General features: G+C 43.8%; 1 pseudogene; it reads right to left on the bottom strand.

Annotated features, from left to right (window-relative positions):
- Positions 1 to 1,446: 1,446 nt before the first annotated feature.
- LOC110291814 (RNA exonuclease 1 homolog pseudogene) lies at positions 1,447 to 2,766 on the bottom strand (annotated as a pseudogene).
- Between the last annotated feature and the right edge of the window lie 18,544 nt (positions 2,767 to 21,310).

The following is a 21,310-nucleotide window of genomic DNA, read 5'->3' as shown; positions in this document are numbered from 1 at the left end:
CGGGGTCTTAGCAAGGGTGTCTTTGCTTTCATAACTCAGAGCTCCAAGTGGGCTTGGGAAAGCAAATTCTGGAAGCCAGAAGACTCAGTGTAAGCCTAGCCCCTCTAAAGACCAGGAGTCCAGAGTCTGAGCTAGAATCTCCTGCCTGGCAGTCTCTCAAACCCCACTCCTATCCTATCAAATTTAAACAAACACATGGGCACAAATCTCTATTTTTAAAAAACAAAACAAAACTTTTACTTGAGAAAAAAATATATATAATTGCAAACCAAAACGCACACAGGCAAGAGTTACTAGTCCAAAGAATAGAATGTTTTTTGTTTTTTTTTTTTTTTTTGCTCTGGTAATTTAGAATTTACTTTTGAAAAAGTAGTTGAGGGACATTAGCCAGGCATGGTAATTCACACCTGTAGTCCCACTCTAGAGGTAACAAAAACAAGATCAAAGCCAGCTCTGGGCCACACAGGGGGGGGGGGGGGGAGAAACAGTATTAAGTGCTCTATTTCCATTTTGAACATTTTAACACAAATTAATGCTAATGAGCTAATTTTCCTGCCTTGAGTATAGACTTTAAGGTTTTACTGGCACGTACAAACACTAACATTTCTTATTAAACTTACCCTACTCCACCTAAAAGGTGGGTAGTTAAAACTAGTTATTTTCTCCCCTTGCATTCTAAAACACAGTAGCTTGCATTAGCCTTCATACAATAACACAGCTAGGGTGGCTCTCTTCACAGTTAAGACAAAAGTGCATTAGATTTTCTGGTTTAAAAAAAAAAAAAAAAGAATCATAAGAGATAAAGGGTGTTTGGGTCCACAACATTTTCTAATATTTCTAAATAATTCAATACACTTTCAACCAAATTCTAAAAATCATTCAAAAACCACTTGCATTTTATAATTGATGTATTTTATAAATGAAATTTATTTATAAAGTAGAAGAAAAAGAAGTTACCCCATCTAAAAAACTCATTAAACTATTTCAACTTCAAGAACAAAAACAAAACAAAACAGCCTGGAAATTACGAGATTATCAGTGTTGCTTGGAACTAGTAATTTCCAACAAATTTCATCGATCTTCTTGACACATTGAGCATCTGGCAAACTAGGAGTGTTAGTTTCTACTTAGAAAAAGTTAAAGTCATAGCTAACAGTTCCAGTGACACTTGTCGAATCAAAATGGTCTCACCTCTACGGCAGGCAGGCTGTTTTCTTTGGTCAGCTCTGTAAGAAAGTTCTGGAATCGGCCGAAATACTTCCTCCTCCCTTTAGTTGGCTGTGATGAGACTTAACTAGAGTCATTCTGTATGAAGAACTAACTTTCTCACCCACAAAACGGCAAGCAGTACCCAGCCTTGGCGAGCAACGCAGTATAACTCTGCAAGGTTTCAGGCTTGAACTAAAACTTTTAACCTACGCATCTGTAATCAACATAGAGAAGTCCTCAAGTCTCTAGCTGGGAAGGTTGATCTGAATCACTTCCCTCCGGGTACACGATGTCTTCCATCTCGGGCATCTCAGGCATCTCCAGCATTTTGGGCATCTGGGTGTATCGGCTAGGGCAAACCGGCTGCTTCGGCAGAGAGTTGCTCTTTTGGCAAGCGGCCTGCGGCAGAGAGGGGCTAGAGGTCTTGGCGTCTTCTTGCATCTTCCAGATCACCAGCTGCATGCAGGCTCTGGCATCCTCGATGGAGCTGTGGCCACCGCTTTGTGTCTGGATCATCCGGCTGAGGTACTGAGAGATGAGGCTCCTCAAGGAGCGCTTGTAGGGGAGGCCCCGCTGGTGAGGGAAGAGCACGGATGTGTCCACCACAGTGTCATGGATGAACTTCAAAGCCAGCAGGTCACTCTCAAGGCTGTGTCCAATGAGGATGGTTTCAGTGCTGAACATGCTAAGAAGCACGGCCTGGACATCACACAGCCTAACTTTGGTGCCCACCAGGTCTGCCTCGGTCACTCCGGAAAACATGGTGTTGTAGTCCACAATCTCATGATCAGGCTTGACGAAGGTGTCGTAAACCACGTTTAAGTCAGTGTCCACCACTGTGACGCGGGTGAGCTCCAGGCCGTGTGTGGTATAGGACATCTCACAGTCCAGCGCGAAGATTCCCGCATGCGCTTCCCAGTCCGTCTTCGGGAAGGTCTTGGCAAAGCCATGCAAGTTGTCCTTCCTACCGTCCTGCACGTGTTGCTTGGCCACCTTGCAGCCTGTGGCTTCCATGGGCGCGGAGCAGCAGGAGTAGCGCACCTGCCAGCCTTCCTCCACGGGGATGGAGACGACACGCCCCCAGTGGTACACGCAGGGCTCAGAGCAGAGGCAGCGGCCGGAGAAAGACACGAGGTACTTGGTGCCACAGCGGCAGCAGGCCCTGTGTGTCGGGCTCAGCGGCTGCTCTCCTGTGAAGAGCACTGCCGACCCTGGCCTCCCCGGATGCGCGAACGGGAAGCCATGCGCCTTGCGCTGCTCCTCCGTGAGCAGATAGCCCTTCAGGCAGCTGTACAAAGTGGCCTTGCTGAAACCAGGAATGGCGCTGGGAACCAGGCCCCTGAGCTTCTTCAGGGTGTGCAGGGCGTCATTCAGGTACTTGTTCTTGCTGGGACTTTGGTCGTAGATCACTTTCTCCTCTGACTGGGCCTTCTCAATGGCCTCCAGATGCGAAGAGGAGAACTTGAGGCACTCCTGGGTGAACAAGCCCAAGTAGTGCTGGCGCAAGGCAACAGGGATCATGTCCTTAAACTCCTTGGTGAGGATGGGCTTCTTCATTCCGAAAAAAGTATAGCTGTAGATAGCTTGCTGTGGAGTATAGGTGTTGAAGTGTGGCGGCTGACCTGTGGCTCTGCTGTTGCTGCTGTCGCTGCTGTTGCTGCTGTTGCTGCTGCTACTGCTGCTGGTGGTGGTGGTGGTGGTCCTCTTGGCAGCTGTGGTGTTGGCAAGGCTGGGGCTAGCCGTGTGGATGAGCCTCTTGTTCTCTCCAGCTAAGGCTGAGGATGACGACAGGGAGGAAGATGACGACGAGGAAGAGGAAGAAGACGTGGTCGTCGTCAACGTCTCAGAGCAGAGTATCTTCCTCCCGACCAGTTGGGGTCGCCAGTGTTGCAGCTCCGAAGGTACTGCAAGCCAGCTGTGGTGTGTCCCAGGGCCAGGCCTCAGGGAAGGCACCTGGATCACGATGAGCTGGTTGTTCCGACAACAAGTTCGGGGGCACTGGTAGTAAGACATCAGGAAGTTCCCGACTGGATGAACCAGGACTCTCCTAGCTTCAGGATGCTCTGGTGGGAACCAACTTTTCGCTGTAGCTTTCAGGCTCATGCTGCCCAGGAGACGCAGCTCTAGTGCGAGCAATTTGCCTACCAGAGTGGGTGTGGAGGCGGAGGCAGCGCTGCAGCCCTTAAATACAGAGCGGTGGGCGGAACTCCCTCGCTACTCTAAGCGATCCCATCCAATCACATTGCATCTACTGTTGTCTAGACAGCTTCCGGACTATTGGGCGCCTCCTATCAGGAAGTGCACCCATTGGATCAATTGGAATTCGTGATTCCATTTTGTCCTCATGTTTGTTTGATTTTTATTTCTTGTCTTTATTAATTTCTTTTGAGAAGTTTGTACACGGCATTTCAATCCTAACCATCACCCCCTTCTAGAACCATCTCCCTTCCATGGATATGGAAATAGAACTTTGTTTCTTCATTTTATTTTAAACCCACAGAGTCCAATTTCGGCAGCCCGTATACTCTCTTGAGTATGTGACCATCCCCTGGGTTATGCTTATATTTTGGGTGGGTGGGGATATTTTATGTTTTTTTCCTTCCTTTCCTCCTTTCCCAGCCTCTCCTCTCCACATCTCCCCTTTTCCTCCCTCTGCCTCCCTTCCTCTCCCTCCATCCCGCTCCGTTCCTCCCCTGTCTTCCATTTCTGAGACAAGTTTGGTACGCGCACTTTGAATGCTTGAGCTCTTGCCATGAGCAAATAGACCCAGGAATTCCTGATTCCACTTTGTCCTCATGTTTGTTTGATTTTTATTTCTTGTCTTTATTAATGTCTTTTGAGAAGTTGACCTTGGCAGGTCAGGCTCTCACCCCTGAGTGACCTTGCAGTCTTATAATCACTGTCATCTTGAAAGCACACAGAAAAAGTCAGACCGCAAGACTTCACCCACTTTACCCAGGGTCAGCCACATAGTATTCCTGGCCAGGGGAGCTGCTACCATTCCCAGGGATTCTGCAGTTCCTGGGCTACCAGCAGCACTGGCACAATTACCGAGTACTACATGAGAAATAAAATAGCATAAATATCTAAACTATTCTTAAACCTTAAGACTTTGCCTCAGCCGGGCAGGAGTGGCGTCTGCCTTTAATCCCAGGACTTGGGAGGCAGAGGCAGGCAGATTTCTGAGTTTGTGGCCAGCCTGGTCTACAGAGTGAGTTCCAGGACAGCCAGGGCTACACAGAAAAATCCTGTCTGGGGGGGCGGGGGGGGGGGAGACTTTGCCTCAAATGAGAAATATGTAAACTGTACTTTTATTAATTTCAAAATAACAAATCAATTAGAACCTAACAGTGGCAGTTTACTCTGGAAACACTTGAACTAGCTCTGAAACATCTGCATTGAATCTTTTGTGCATGTAAATGTTGTTGTGTGGTTGAAGATAATTTACCCAGACTCAGTGTTTTTATTCAAAACTTGAGCTTTTTTTTTTTTTTTGAAAGGATAGATGATGCATACCATAGGTTAAACACACTGTGAGGGTTAATGCAATCAACTGGACCGTATCTAGTTCATTAATTAGGAGTTAATATAATCCAAGGAGTCAAGAGTTTGTGAGTGATTAGAGTAACTACTTAGGTAAACTGAGGTGGGAAACCCCTCAGAGCACGATCGTTCCCTAGACCTGGAGCTTGGATGGCTTACAATGGAGGAAACGGACTGAACACAGGCACTCACCGAGCTCCTCCTAACTGCCAGTCATACCTCTTCACCATCCTGACTGTGGTTTTTCCTCACCGAGATGGACCACACCCTTGAACAATGAGCTCGAAGAAACACTTTCTTCCTTAAATTGGTTTTGTCAGGATATTTTAAAATTATTTTTATGCAATATATCTTGATCATGATTTCCTTCCTCCAAATGCCTAGATCTTCCCTCACCTCATGACCAAATAAGCGTCATGTTCTTTCTCTTCAAAAATTAAAAAAAAAAAAGATAAAGAAAATCAAAACAAATTGTTGATTAAAAATACTAAAATGAAACCAAAAATTCCACCAAAACAAAGAAAAAGATCTTTTAATCTATTTGATGTTGGCCAGTAACTACTCTTAGTCATGGGACCTACTCTAGAGTGGGGCGGATACTCCCAGTTGTTAGGTATTTTACCACAGCCACAAGAAAAGTAAATAAGATGGGGGGTAGGGGCTTTGAGGTTTCAAAAGACTTGGGTACCATTTCATATTAGTATTCTCTGCTTCCTGCTTGCAACTCAAGATATGAGCTATTCCTGCTGTTATGCCTCACTCTGCCATCATGGAATCTAACCTAGCCCCATCTCATTCTCTTTTATAAGTTGTCTTGATTTTGGTGGCTTTTTATTTATTTAATTTGGTTTTTTTGTTGTTGTTTTAGTTTTTTTGAGACAGGGTTTCTCTGTGTAGCCCTGGCTGTCTTGGAACTCACTCTATAGACCAGGCTGGCCTTGAACTCAGAAATCCGCCTGCCTCTGCCTCCCAAGTGCTGGGATTAAAGGCATGCACCACCATACCTGGCTTATTTATTTTTGAAATTGTACTGTAACTACATCATTTCCCACTTCCATCTTGCCAAACGCTCCCATATGCTCCTCCTTATTCTCCTGCAAATTCCTAGCATCTTTTATCATTAATTTTGTTATATGCATATATGTAAATGTATGTGTTCCAAAATAAAATGTGCTTGGTCTGTATGGTACTTCTATGTGTGTTTTCAGGGATGGCCAGGTGTTGGGGCCTACATACTGATTTAGAGTGCCTTGCTGCCTGCAGGGCACCAGTCCTGCTGTTTGCTGCTTCTCACCATTCTGCTTGGGCAAGATGAAATCTCAACGGTTTGATTTTCATTTCCCTAGTTTCTGGGGACAATGAACATTTATTTAGTTATTTATCGTAGTGGGTATTCCTGGTTGCCAATTTGACTGTATCTGGAATGAACTACAATCCAGAATTGGAAGGCTCGCCTGTCATCATGATCTTGAGGCTGGGAGATACAAGTTTCTGACCTGGATCTTGGCCTGGAGATCTTGATTCACAGTGGCTATAAATCCCAGGAGACTAAGGCAAAGGAATTCAAGATCTTTGGGACAAATCAAGTCCCAGATCCAGGCATGATGGCACACACCTTTAATCTGTGCCACACCTTCTCCTGAAGACCTACATAAGGACATTGGAAGAAGATTCTTCTTCACCTGCTTGCCTTGTGGGGCTGAGCAACTGCTAGCTCCTTGGACTTCCATTCACAGCTGCTGCTGACCATTGTTGGGGAGTTGGACTATGGACTGTAAGTCATCAACAAATTCCTTTACTAGATAGAGACTACCCATAAGTCCTGTGACTCTAGAGAACTCTGAGTAACACATTTCTTATTCCCACCCCACCCCCACCAAACTCCACTCCTTTTTTTTTTTTTTTTTTTTTTCCTTTTAGGGAACTCTCTGTTCAGGTTTCAGGCCTTTTTGAATGAGTCAGTTGGGGCTTGTTTGTTTGTCTTATATTCTTTTTTTTTTTTTTAAGTTCTTTTCTTCAGGATAGTAAACCCGTGTCAGATGTGTAGCTGGCAGGTTCCCTCCTAATTTGTGGCTAGCTACATCTTCGTCTGCTCGGTTGTTTCTTTGGTTGTGTAGAAGCTTTTTCGTTTTTATGAAGTCCCGTGTGTCAGTTCTTGGCCTTCATTCGTGGGTAAATGAGGTCCTAGCCAGAAAGTTCTTCCCGACCTGCAGCAGGTGGGCACTGCCTATGTTTTCTTCTGGCAGTTTCAGGGTTTCAGGTCTCACATGTAAGACTTTGGGTTTTGTGCAAAGTGATAAATATGGATTTGATTTCATTCTTCTGCATGTGGACATCCAGCTTTCCCAGTACCAGTTGTTGAAGACGCTTTCTTTTCCGCAGCTTCAGTTCTTGGCGTGCTTATCAAGTGTTAAATGGTTGCAGTTTCTCACGTTTTAGTCTATGATTTTGTTCCACTGGTCTACGTGTCTGTTTTTGTGCCAGTATTTTTTGTGCCAAGGCTCTGAAATATATCTTAAGATCTGGATTTGTTATCCCTCAAGTGTTTTGTGTTGTGGTTGATGTGTTTGTTGTTGATGATGATGATGATGATGATGTTAAAGGTTGTTTGGGCCATCTGGGGACTTTTATGGTTTTATATGAATTTTAGGATAGTTGGATTTTTTTTTCCTCTTCCTTTGAAGAATGATGTTCAGAGTTGAACTGACCCAAGGCTTTCTCAAGGGGCCTGATGAACGGATAAAGGAAGTATATTTCTGTGTCCTTGCTCAAGAGTGGACTTGGAACGGCTATTCTGGGGCTAAGGCTAGGGCCTGGAAGGAGTTAAGTTAATGGGTTTATTTATTTATTTACACTTCATATTTTATCCCCCCACACACACTCCCATCCACCCCTGTGTCTCCACATGGATGTCCCCACCCCCACCCCACCTGTCCTCTAAATCCCTGGGGCCTCCAGTCTCTTGAGGGTTAGGTGCATCATCTCTGAATGAACACAGATCCAGAAGTCCTCTACTGTATGTGTGTTGGGGGCCTCATCTCAGCTGGTGTATGCTGCCTGTTTGGTGGTCCAGTGTTTGAAAGATCTCCGGGTTCCAGCTTAACTGAGACTGATGCTGGTCCTCCTACAGGATCATCCTTCTCCTCAGCTTCTTTCAGCCTTCCCTAATTCAACAACAGGGGTCAGCTGCTTCTGTCCATTGGTTGGGTGCAAATATCTGCCTCTGACTCTTTCAGCTGCTTGTTGGGTCTTCTGGAGTGCAGTCATGTTAGGTCCTTTTTGGGAGCTCTCCATAGCCTCAGTAATAGTGTCAGGCTTTGGGACCTCCCCTTGAGCTGGATCCCACTTTGGGCCTGTTGCTGGACCTTCTTTTACTCAGGCTCCTCTCCATTTCCATCCCTGTAATTCTTTCAGACAGGAACAATTATGGGTCAGACTTGTGATTGTAGGGTGCCCCCTCCCTCATTTGATGCTCTGACTTCCTGCTGGAGGTAGGCTCTATTAAGTTCCCTCTCCCTACTGTTGGGCATTTCATCTAAGGTCCCTCCCTTTGAGTCCTGAGAGCCGTTGCCTATTTCCATTCTTTCTGCTGGCCCTCAGGGTTTCAGACCTTTTCCTTCACCCAGTACCAGATCAGGTTCCCCTCTTCCCACCACTCCCTAAAACTATGCACTTACAGACGCTTGATCTTTGACAAAGAAGCCAAAAATATACAATGGAAAAAAAAAGCATCAATGTTGTTGGTCTAATTGGCTGTCTGTAGAAAAATGAAAATAGACCCATATTTGTCACCTTGCACAAAGCTCAAGTTCAAGTGGATCAAGGACCTCACCATAAAATCAGATACACTGAATCTGTTAGAAGAGAAAGTGGGAAAAAGCCTTGAACTCATTGGCATAGGGGGAAATTTCCTAAACAGAACTCCAATGGCTCATGTTTTAAGATCAAGAATTGATAAATGGGACCTCATGAAACTTGAAAGTTTCTGTAAGGCAAAGGACATAATCGATAAGACAAATCAGCAACCTATGGATTGGAAAAAAAAATCTTCACTAACCCCACATCTGATAGAGGGGTAATATCCAAAATATATGAAGAACTCAAGAAGCTAATCACCAAAAAGCCAAACGACCCAATCAGAAAGTGGAGTACAGAACTAAACCGAGATTTCACAAATGAGAAACCTCAAATGACTGAGAAGCTTCTGTTTTGTTTGGTTTGGTTTGGTTTGGTTTTGGTTTGTTTGTTTGTTTGTTTTTTGAGACAGTCTATACAGCCCTAGCTGTCCTGGAACTCACTTTGTAGACCAGGCTGGCCTCGGAACTCAGAAATCTGGCTGCCTCTGCCTCCCGAGTGCTGGGATTAAAGGCTTGCGCCACCACGCCCGGCCTTGCTTCTTTACTTTAGATGTAGTGATATGTAGTCCAGGCTGGGCTCATTGTCTATCTATATATAGCTCAGGATGACACTGGATTTCTGATTTTCCTGTCTCCATTTCTAGAGTTACAGATATTTGACATAACACTTAGTTTTTTAATGGTGCTAGAGATTAGATCAAATTTTCTCACACTAGGAAAGCCCTCTTCACAACTAAGCCACATCCCCAGTTCCCCATTTTTAATTTTTGTGTTATCAGCCCAGATGCTCAGGAGAGAGGACTAGTAGACAGAAATATAGCACGGAGATTTACAGTTGCCATGGGAACAAATCTGTGGGCGTGTCTATGAGGAATTGCATGGACTAGGTTACTTAAAGGTGGGAAAACCCCCAATCCATCAGCTAGGGTCCAGATTAAATAAGAGGAGAGTGTGGGCTTCGTGGCAGCCCCTCACCTCTCTTTGTTCTTGATGCAAGATGACCAGTGCCTTAAGCTCCTGTGCCCTGACTCTCCTGCCATGTTGGACTGTACTTTGGAAATCCTGCCCCAAAACAACCTTTTGGTCCTTCAAATGGTTGTTCTCACAGCAGCAAGGGAAGCAAGCAGTATAGTAGGAAATGTGTGAAATAGAACTAAAATCCATCTATTTAACTAGTAAAGGCAGAGGCTACCTGGGAAGGCTGAAAAACTAGTGATGTACTAATTTGGGAAAGGTATTTCTTTCACATCATGCTTTTGTCTGAGGAAGAGGTAGTATATGGGATGCTGTGGAAGAAGGAAACATTAAGTTGACTAATGTGTGCTGCAAATTAACCAGCAGAGTAGGTTAGTTCTGTGTATTAGTCAGGGTTCTCTAGAGTCACAAAATTTATAAAATGTCTCTCTATATTGAGGGAATTTACTGTGATGACTTACAGTCTGCAGTCCAACTAACCCAACAATGGTCAACTGTGCATGGGACGTCCAAGAATCTAGTAGTTGCTCAGTCCCACGAGGCTAGTTATTTCAGCTGGTCTTCTGTAGAAGTAGGTTCTAATTTCTTGCTGGCAAGTAAATGCAAGCAGGCAAAGAAGAGTAAATCTTCCTTTTTCCAATGTCCTTATGTAGGTTTCCAGCAGAAGGTATGGCCCAGATTAAAGATGTCTACTACCATGCCTGGATCTGGGACTTGCTTTGTCCCAGGCTGACCTTGAACTCAGAGATCTCCTTGGCTTAGTCTTCTGGGATTAAATGTGTGTACTACTTTGCCTGGGCCTAAGCTTTTCTTTTTTTTTTCTTTTTTTTTTTTTAAACTCTTTTTTTATTAGGTATTTTCCTCATTCACATCTCCAGTGTTATCCCAAAAGTCCCCCCCCAACCCACCCCACTCCCCCACCCACCCACTCCCACTTCCCGGCTCTGGCGTTCCCTGTACTGAGGCAGATAAAGTCTGTACAACCAATGGGCCTCTCTTTCCACTGATGGCCGACCAGGCCATCCTCTGATACATATGCAGCTAGAGACACCAGGGGGCATTGGTTAGTTCCTATTGTTGTTCCATCCATAGGGTTGCAGATCCCCTCAGCTCCTTGGGTACTTTCTCTAGCTCCTACATTGGGGGCCCTGTGATCCATCCAGTAGCTGACTGTGAGCATCCACTTCTGTGTTTGCCAGGCCCCGGCATAGTCTCACAAGAGACAGCTATATCTGGGTCCTTTCAGCAAAATCTTGCTAGTGTATGCAATGGTGCCAGCGTTTGGAGGCTGATTACAGGATGGATCCCCGGATATGGCAGTCTCTAGACGGTCCACCCCTTCGTCTCAGCTCCAAACTTCGTCTCTGCTACTCCCTCCATGGGCGTTCCGCAATTGGGGGCCTAAGCTTTTCATAGCCACTCTGCCTCAAGAGAACCAGGAGTAGCCATTACATCCTGTTTCACATTCTATACATATTCAACACAGAAGAAGATGGGGTAATACACAGCCACAAGGAGGAGAAATATCCAAGTGCCAAACTATCTAATTATAATAGAAACTAGAGCTGCTGAGATGGCTCAGCGGGCAAGAGCACTGACTGCTCTTCCAAATGGTCCTGAGTTCAAATCCCAGCAACCACATGGTGGCTCACAACCATCTGTAATGGGATCTGATGCCCTCTTCTGGTAAGTTTGAAGACAGCTACAGTGTACTTACATATAATAATAAATAAATAAATCTTTTTTTTTTTTAAGTAATAGAAAGTAATGCAGAAAACATTTTTGAGTGACATCTTTCTGCCTCTGTCTTTTCTTTGGTTTATTGGTTTGGAAGAAAATCTCAACCTCTGATTCAAGAAGGAGTGTTGAATTACTTTCCATTTAAAGTGTTTAAAACTGAACTTTTGTGCGTGGATCTCATTTTATGTTATAAATCTCCAATCTGCATAGGAAACTCCTGCAATTTATTCCAGATATTTTCAGTTAGTTAGAGCTTTCAAGTTGGCTGACTTCCAGGCTCTGCTAGAGGAAATCAGTTGTTTTTTTGGAATTATTTCTATACATGATTATAATATAGAAGATTCCTTCTGCATTGTGCATTAGCCAGAGACTATGATTGTCTTTTGTTTTTAATGTCAATGTTTTATCCTTTTGAAAATATCATATGTGAATAGACTGTATACACATCACTTTCACCATCTCTTCTTCTGAAATAGATACTATATGTATATATTATTATATGCATATATTCTATATCTATATTAAACAGTCCTCAGATGGAACCTTTATGTCTTTATTTTTAATTCTAGTGAGCATTCTCTGTATAAGAGCCTGCTCCTTTATTTCTAGTGCCTGGGTATTACATTTAGAGAGAACGTGTAGTTTAATCTTTAGAGATGGAAAACCTTACTAATAAATTACATTTAAATGTTTTCAAAAACAGTCCAAATAAATTCACGTATTATATATAGTATGTAACATTTTTTTCATCTTTAATAGATGACAAAGGTCTTATGGGGATTGAATAGAAACATATGGGCATGAGCATGCTACCATGATATCAAAACAACATGTTCATTACAGAATATTTCATGGGATTATATTTGCCTCAAATATACTATTAGATCGCCACAAGGGAGTTTATCAGAAGGATAGCTAGGGAAGACGGTGTTCTTAAGAGCACCATACACTGGGTCTCTCTTTGGAGCCTTGCTCTCTTTTGGGGAATCCCTTGCTGCTGCTTCTTCTTCTTCTTCTTCTTCTTCTTCTTCTTCTTCTTCTTCTTCTTCTTCTTCTTCTTCTTCTTCTTCTTCTTCTTCTCTCTCTCTCTCTCTCTCTCTCTCTCTCTCTCTCTCTCACATTTCTTTCATTGTGAATTTAATGTATACTTGAGATAAAGGGGACATTGACTGTTTCCCAATATGTACACGAGTGACTGTGATATACACACACAGACAATCACAAGAAAGCAGAAGCAACACGTTGATGTAGAACTTCACAACATAATCCTCCACTGGGCAGCATCAGGTTGAATGGGACTTAAAGTCACTTCATAGACGGGAAAGCGACCCAGGTACATATAACACATGCCCGGAACATCCCAGTTCTTAAAAAGTTCAAGGTCATCCTTGGCTACATACGGAGTTAGAGGCTAGCCTGGCAGCCTGAGACTCTGCCCCTCCCCCGCCCCCGCCGCAAAAAAAAAAAAAAAAAAAAAAAAAAAAGGAGGGAAGAAAAGAAGGAAAGTTCGTTTTGATGCCATATTTTCTTTGAGAAGTTTAAAGACAAAAGCGCCTCAGAGTGGAAAGCTTCAGTGAGGGTTGAGCAGGACTGGAGATCTGGCTGAGAGGAAGACTGAAGGAACGAAAGTAAAGACAAAGAAAGTTATAAACAAGGAGAGAGCTGGAGGGATGATGGCTCGGCAGTGAAGACCTTAGGAGAACCTGCTGCCCTCCCAGGGGACGCGAGTTCAGTTCCCAGTTCCTGCAATAAGCTGCTCACAACCACCTGTGACTGCAGCTCCCGAGGGTCTGATGTCATAGTCTTCTCTCTGCAGATACCACACTCACTCGTGAGCACTTGCACCCCTGCTGACACACATAGTCAAATTTTAAAAGTAGATCTTGGGCTGGGGAGAGTCAGCGGGTAAGAGCACTGACTGCTCTTCCAAAGATCCTGAGTTCAAATCCCAGCAACCACATGGTGGCTCACAACCATCTGCAATGGAATCCAACGCCCCCTTCTGGTGCCATCTGAAAACAGCTACAGTGTACTTATTTATTTGGGCCTGAGCGGAGTGAGCAGAGGTCCTAAATTCAATTCCCATCAACCACATGAAGGCTCACAACTACAGCGTACTCCTATACATAAAATATATAAATAAATCTTTGTTTGAAAAAAATAAATCTCTTTTTTTAATGAGATGAGGAAAAAGAGTTGGTAAGGGTGTGTATCAAGGTTGATCTTGATTGCAAATGTCAGAGAACTTGGGGCAAATCAACTTTGCAACACCCAAATCTTGGAATTCTGACTTCTAGAACTACAGGGGAGTAAATTTGTACTGTCTAAGTTATTGGTCTGTGGAGCTTTGATGTGGTAGGCCCTGGCAAACCAATACAACTAGGAAGGCCAGTGTCCCTGAGTTATCATTCTTGCTGGATGGAGCAGGACCATGGAAAGCCCTGATCAGGCCAACTCTTATTACCATCGAGCCATTCTCCCACAACATAGAACCTGCCACCCCCCAACCCCGGCTCTGCATATGGCAGGAACTAAAGAGAAGCAGCACGCATGCACCACACTGTGTCTTCTCCAAATAGCAGGAAGGCTGTTCTTGTTCAGAAATGGAATCCCCCACAGAACGGAAGAACCAGCCTCCGGTCCCATTGGATACTGGATAAGATTCCCAAGTCAACTTACTGAGAAAAGAACTCCCTGTCCCTTCTCCGTCACCAAAAAATCTAATATGGTCCTGCCCTAAAACCATCCCCTCTCCAGCACAACCTCCACTGGCAACAGGCTCGTTTCTCCCACAGTGGCTGATGGGAGTCTGCCACACAACACAAGGACAGAAGTGTATCCTTTGGTGTAATTGCAACTGTACTCCAAAAGGCATAGCCAAGGTGCTGGGACCGCAAGACACATTAGCAGTCACTTTAATGCTTTTGTGTTATGTAACTTCATTGCTGTTAACTAAGTGAATTGATATAATGCCTCAAATGCAAATTTGCAAATGAAGGTTATGTTTTGTAAATAGATAGTATAAATATAAATCATATTAATACCTTTATTTTGTTTTGTGATTTCAATTGGAATTAAATCCAAATATTATTATGAAGACTCAGGTAATGTTGACGTGACTTTTTTTCTTGCTCGTTAATGGGTCTTTACTATTAATCCAGGAACGCATCTTGTAGTTTTAATACTGTAATCAAGCAATTATGCAGCTGGACAGAAGCCTGGTAGAATTAAAACTCTTACACTCTATAACCAGGCATGGAGGCGGATCCATGCTTATTGCCGTTCTACCCACAATAGCTAGAGGATGAAACTGACTTAGCTGTCCATCAAAGGATGAGTGGATAATGAAAATGTGACACTTTCACACAATGGATTATCTCCAGCTGCAAAGAAAATAGAACCAGAAGGTGAGTGGATGAAACTGGGAAAAAAAAATACTGAGTGAAGTCAAGCACAAGAGAAATGAATGTCCTCCTCATTTATAAATACTGGCCTTGAGTCTCTATTTTTGTGTGTTCAGCTTTCTTAAGGCTGAGCTTAACTTTCTATAGGTGCTGGGCAGCAGTGGGGCTTAAGGGATGGGGATCATGGTAGGTCTTGGGTGATCTGGAAGTTGAGGGGGAGTGTCAGGATGGAAATGTTCAAGTAGAGAAGAGGAGGGGAAAGGGGAGAGGCCAGGGGCATAACTAAAATGAAGGGTTATTTAAAAGCCACATAGAAACCTACAATCTTTTAATCAAACCAGAAAGACAATGGAAAGGAGGAACATGGCTGGCAGAGGCCCTGAGAGGAAGAGAAGGGATGGAGGCAAGGATGGTCTCTAAATGACAAGGAAATACAGCACATAAAGAGATGGCTCAAAGGTCAGTCTTCTCCTGATGCCTCAGAGCAGTCTTCTGCGGGGCCCGACATGCTCTCCCCCAGCCAGAGGCAGGATTTCAAAGTGAGCAAATTTGCTGACAGAAAGTATTGGATAGAGACACAGTTCCATGAAGATGGGTCTCATCCACTTCTCTGATTGCCCCAGGCTGGACATTAACTAGGAACACATTTGCTAACTCACTCACTATCCTAGGCTTTGAACACAGACATTTGAAATGGAACTGCAAAGGTTTATTCATAGTGCCCTGAGACCTGAGCCCACCCCCATGACCCAACACACACATACACATAAACTCACACATATACACATGTACACATATCTCACTGCACCCCAACATATATCACATATATGCACATACACATCATACAACACACACACACACACACACACACTACAGAACACTGATATGAACAAGGCCAAGAACTCTTGCATCAATTTATCAATATGTATGCAGAAGGCAAGCTTAGGAAAACAACATTCAGGCCAAAACCATGAGTTATGATAACTTGGGATTTGGACACAGAGCAAGGACAGGGTCCTCTTTTTCCACAGTATTTCTCTGTGCTTTCAAAAATGTTTAAAACATTATCTCAATACAAATATGAAACTATGTCATGGGGAAAGCACTCGGTGACTACTAAGAAGGACTTCGGGAGCACGGATTACATTTCTGTTGATGCATCCGAGTTAAAAAAGGAAACTGAGTTTCCTTTTCCTTCAGGAAAACCCTTCAGGGCCTTGTAGGTTTTTAAAGCTTGTGGCCTGAAGCAAACATGCCTGAGAGTTTTATTCCTTCAACTAATTTTCTGAGGAGAATTCACTTAAAACTTTTAGAAGACAAAGGTGCAATCCGTGTCTTACATTTCATAGCGTATTCTTATGAGTACAGATGGTGAATTCTACCAACAGACAAATGATGTCAAGTTTTCTGGAAGAAAACTTTAAACTGAGCTTCTCTCTGTCTTATAGGAGCCTCAGGGTCCCTGATGGCTTCCCCCACCCCCAATAATGAATGTTTATCCCAGCTCTTTTCCTTGCCAGAATGTTTTGCAGCCAAGCACTAAATCAGAAGCCAGTAGATTTCCCTGGAGGTATGACCACATCGAGTACTCAGCAAGGCTTGAATTCATTTTGTTCCAAAGTTTTCTAAGGAACTCATAAGATAATCTCTGAATCTAGAGATGTTAGCCATGGGGCCTAAAGGAATACACCTCCACTGAACCAACAAGAAAAAAAAAACCAGCAGTAGCAGAAAATAGGCTGCAGAAATCTGTACCAGGCTTCCCAGGTTTTTAAAACAAGTAAGGATTCCTGAATGATATGTGAAAATGGTTTACTAATTTTTAAAAACTATGTGCGTAGCATGTTAAGCGATTTTTTCTTTAGGGCAGCAAGACTTGGTTTGGGTTTAGTTGTAGTGCAGGGGGTAAAATTCAGGACCCTGCCCTTGCACATGCAGGCAAGGACTGTACCACTGAGCTGCACCTCAGGGCTCACAACCTTCCATTTAACCACAATTGAGTGATTCTTCACACTGAATCCGTGTTCTGATACACCACTGGCAAAGCTCGATGCTGCTAGAAATCATGTCCAATCAAATGACAGTTCCCCCCTCTCTAAGGACTTTTCTCCCATAACAGTTTGAGGGAAATAACGCATGATTAGAGACGTTGATGAGATAAGAGCAGAGTTACTGACCACTCTCCAACCCCTGCCATCCTGCTAGCACCTGGGATACCAGGTCCAGGAAAAACATAGGAAACTCTGGAAACTGCAAATTGGTGTATGCAGACTGCAGAGAAATATGTGTTCACTCTGGAGCCCCTGACTAAGAGGGAAAATCCTTGTGGCTTTTCAAGGAGCCGAGGATTCACAAACACTACAACCATTTCATTACCAATTTTTCTAACAACACTTTTTTCACAAACATTTCTAAAGTGCATTAGAAAGCAGGTTCTAAGGTCATCCAAAGGTGTTCTTAAATATAATAAATATAAAGCAAAGCTCATTACAGGCAGTTTATATGTTTGTTGCAAATCAGTTCAAAATAACAGGTGCCCTACACTCGAGAGGAGACAACATGGTGAGGGACCGTGAAGGACAGCCCGGGCAACACAGTAAGAAACCTTATCAGAGGAACAGGTACTGGGGAGCCCTAAAAAAACTAGATGCAAGTCCAGGCAAGTATTGACTGACTTCCGGTTGTTGGCAGTCAGTACTCACGTTACTAGTTCACAGTGAGTGAGTGCTCCCTGGAATTCAGAAGAACACTATATAGATTTGCTTTCGTTGAGGACTGCCCTCAACCCCCGAAATATGTCCAATTTCCTTCTTGCAGCAGTAGATGGCAACCACATCTAGCTTCCCCCAGAACATAAAATCTTACTAAATACAATGTGCTGCGGTGGACATACAGCTGGCGTCAGCTGTCCAGGAATGATGTGTGAGCTCCATTAGAGAGTGCCCCTCTTGGGTGAGGGAGAGGTTACAGGTCACAATAAGCATGGAGGGGGTGGGGGGGGTGCAGTGACAAAGAACCCTGCACACAATGCTGAGGCTCAGGTGTCCAGATGCTCAAAGACCAACCTATGTCACCTACTCCACCAATCCTTCATAAGGCTTTGCTGGAACAACCCCTCTTCACACAGAACTCAGGACTTCTTTTCTGCCTTTAATTACACTTAAAAAGAGTTCTTAAAAATAGTTTCATGCCTAAGTAGTGTATGTACATCTCTGTATCTGCTGTGTGACAGGCTTTTTCTGAGAAGGTGAAGCATACCTGCCTACTCACCTCAGCTAGAGATCCCACGAAAGACCAAAGAATGGATGCCACTAGGCCCGCCCTGATCAACCAATGAGTTTTATTGAGGTTACATATAGAAGTAGAGGTGAGGAGATTCTTAGAAGAGCAGAAATGGCTCAAAGACAGCTGCATCACCACAGCCCACCCCAGCATGGCTGACAGCTCACGAAGCTGGGAACCTGGAGCACACTGCCCAGCCTGCAGGCAGCTCAGCAGGCTGGACCAGGTCCTTTCCTGGTGCCTCAGTTAGTCGAAACCGCTTCCAGGCAGTACTGCTGGTTTCTGCTTCTTTCAGACCCTTGGTCTGACCTAGGAGTCTTCCTTGCAGCTCAGCTTCCTTCCCACCTGAAGGACACTTAGAGCTTTTATTGCCTACTCTGGCAAGGAGGTGTGAGGGTGAATCTAGTCGGCTTCAGCTTCCTGGGGCCCTTTCAAAGCGTTTACCTTCTTTCTGCAGGATGGACTGTTTTAATCTTGGAAGAAACTCTTATATAAAAGCGTTCCCCCTTCTCAAGCGAGATTGTTTTGAAATTCCAGAGTTTGATAACTCAGGATGATACAGCCGCCAAGAGGCGAGGACCTTTTTAGTTTTGCTACAGAGTAATGTATCCATATACCCTGGGATGAGCAAAGTGCCAGGACAATCAAGGTTTTTCCACAGAAAAAGATAATGTGTCTGGTATCACAGACTAACCTTTTCCCTTTCTCACACCTCTGCAAAAATTTCATTTCCGCTGACTTTTCTCCCTAAGAATTGCTTCCATGAGCAAAGCATCTGAGTTCCACTTGTGAGGCCAAACCCCAGAAAGGTTCATCCTGGTGTCAGCCAGTTAGTATGAAAGACAGGATCCAGAAATCACAGGAAACATCCAAACATATTAATTAAGCAGCACAAGACAAATGAATAATGTTTTCCATGAAATATACATAAGTTAGCCTTTGCCTTTATACATTTAAATATGTACACATAAATATTCATGCATACACATACATACATATGTACATATGTACATAGGAGAGAGAGAATATTATCTGAGGATTACAGAGGATTTAATGAACACATACATACCATTCTGGTATTAGCAGATACATAAAGAAAGATTGGTTATTCCCTAGCTGACCTTTCAACTTGTATAGCACTTATCTGTCAGACAGTCTGACATTCGTGTTTAGAGATCTGCATGATGTGTGTCTAACTTGTGTTCTATCCCTATGAAGAGACACCATGACCACGGCAGCTCTTATAAAAAGAACGCATTTAAATGAGGCTTGCTTACAGTTTATAAGTTTAGCCCATTGTCCTCCCAGGAAGGGGAGCATGGCAGCATGTAGGCATACGTGGTAGATGAGAAGTCTATATCCAGATCCAAAGGCAGCAAGGAGAGTGAGAGAGACACTGGGTCTGGCTTGGGCTTTTGAAGCCTCAAAGTCCACCTTCCTACCAGAAGGCCACACCTCCTAATCCTTTCAAATAGTGCCACTCCATAGTGACAAAGTATTCAAATCTATATTCAAATGAGCCATTCTCATTCAAACCAGCATAGGGGGTGTGTAGCATCAGACATCTTGCTCTCTTCAGTGTTCTGAACTGCTATTCCCATTACTCCCTCATTACAAAATAAGGTTTCTCAGCACACAGCCATGCCTGCTCACTGCCAGTTTCCTGTGGCTTATATCAGACAGTTAAATAGTCATAGCATGGATGCTGTGGTCTACAGAGCCTTCAACACTTGCTTTCTGCCATTTCAATGAAGTGTTTCTCTAAACTTAATCAACATCTACCTGACCATCTTTCCTCCCCCAGTTTACCTCACTTTTCCTTCCAAAATATAGACTTCTAGCACCCTGTTTATTGTAGACCTGAATGGTCACTCAGCATCAGTGTTCATCTCAGAGACAACCTTTTAAATGTTTATGCTTCACCATAGAAGGACGAGTCATTGCTGGCTCTCATACTTGAGCCTTGTTCTTCAGCCTCTGCTCCTTTCAATGTGTAGTCACATGATCCTCTCCAAGTTCCAGCACATGTACGCATCTTTAAAGCCATCTGCAGTGTATTTTTCTGTCGGGAGCCATTTGCTGCTTCTCTGAGGCAGAGGGGAAAAAGAGAGAGAGAAAAAGTCTGCCTTCCAGGCAAAGTCCAGGCAGGATAATCTGTTGGCAGATTTTCCGGTCTGCTGATGCAAGGAATGGTAAGAGGAGGTGCACTTTGGGCTCAAGGCAAGGGGCTGATGATTCCATTGAGCTTTGTAGAAGGAATAGGGGGGGTTTGGGTAGGAACAAATGTCTTATGTATATTCCAGCAAATTGTTTCTGTTACCTTGTGGCTTTACTGAAGTATAGGAAGGCTATGAGAAACACACTTGCCTCTGGCGTGAGAATGACCTGCAGCCCTCCCATATCTGTCTCTTGCATCTTTTTCTATCTTCCCTATAATCAGCTTCATGGCCCTCACAAAAGACTGTTCGACTTCCTACCAGACTGGTATATTTTACCCACCAAAGTAACCTCTCCTGCATCCAGAGAAACTGCTGCTTGTACATTATTAGGCATTTCTCCTTCTTGACCTATAGGGTAATAAATCATAGGATGGATATGACTATAATATATTCACCGGCTAATCCATCTTTAGAAGCACCAAAAATGACACGATCAAGTGCGTGCTCTCCTTTCAGGTCCTTGACATAGTCAACTCCAGGGACTAGCACCCTGAGAATAAGGTACTGAGTAAGGTACTCAGAAAAACAACTGTGTAAAGTCAGGCTCTTTCAGAAGGAAGGAGACTAGGGCAGAATCTAATCTAACTATGAACTGGGCTGTACGCATCCTTTTCCTAGGCAGTTGGTTCCAAAACCAATCGTATTTGTCAGCATTAAAACGTGTTTGAATCAGTATGCTGCTGCACTGCATGCCTTTAATCCCAGCATTCAGCAGGCAAAGGGAGGTAGACCTCCTTAAGTTGCCAAGTTCCAGGCCAGCCAGAGCCATACCATGGGACTCTTCCAGTCCCAACTACCCAAATTGTTTGATCAACTGTTCTCTTCATTCATCTGTACTCGTTCAGAAAACTCATGGTTTGTAAATTTTGTTCATTCAGTTTCATTACTTAGCATATTATGTTTCCCTCCTTGTGCAAATTCTGGGGCATCTCTGATGGGTTTATCATCTAATGTATGACATGCTTGCTTTGCTCTCTGTTTAGCCTTGCAGCTACCGAGAACAGTTGCTCTCTAGTGCAAGGGCTGATTTTCTGAATCTGACATCTCCTCATTATCACCTTAACCTCAGTGCCCACGCACA

Source organism: Mus caroli, unplaced genomic scaffold (genome assembly GCF_978045245.1).
Source record: "Mus caroli unplaced genomic scaffold, Mus_caroli_1 scaffold_3, whole genome shotgun sequence".
Classification (NCBI taxonomy): domain Eukaryota; kingdom Metazoa; phylum Chordata; class Mammalia; order Rodentia; family Muridae; genus Mus; species Mus caroli.
The sequence above is the reverse complement of the archived record's forward strand: the minus strand, read 5'-3'. Positions and strand labels throughout refer to the sequence as shown.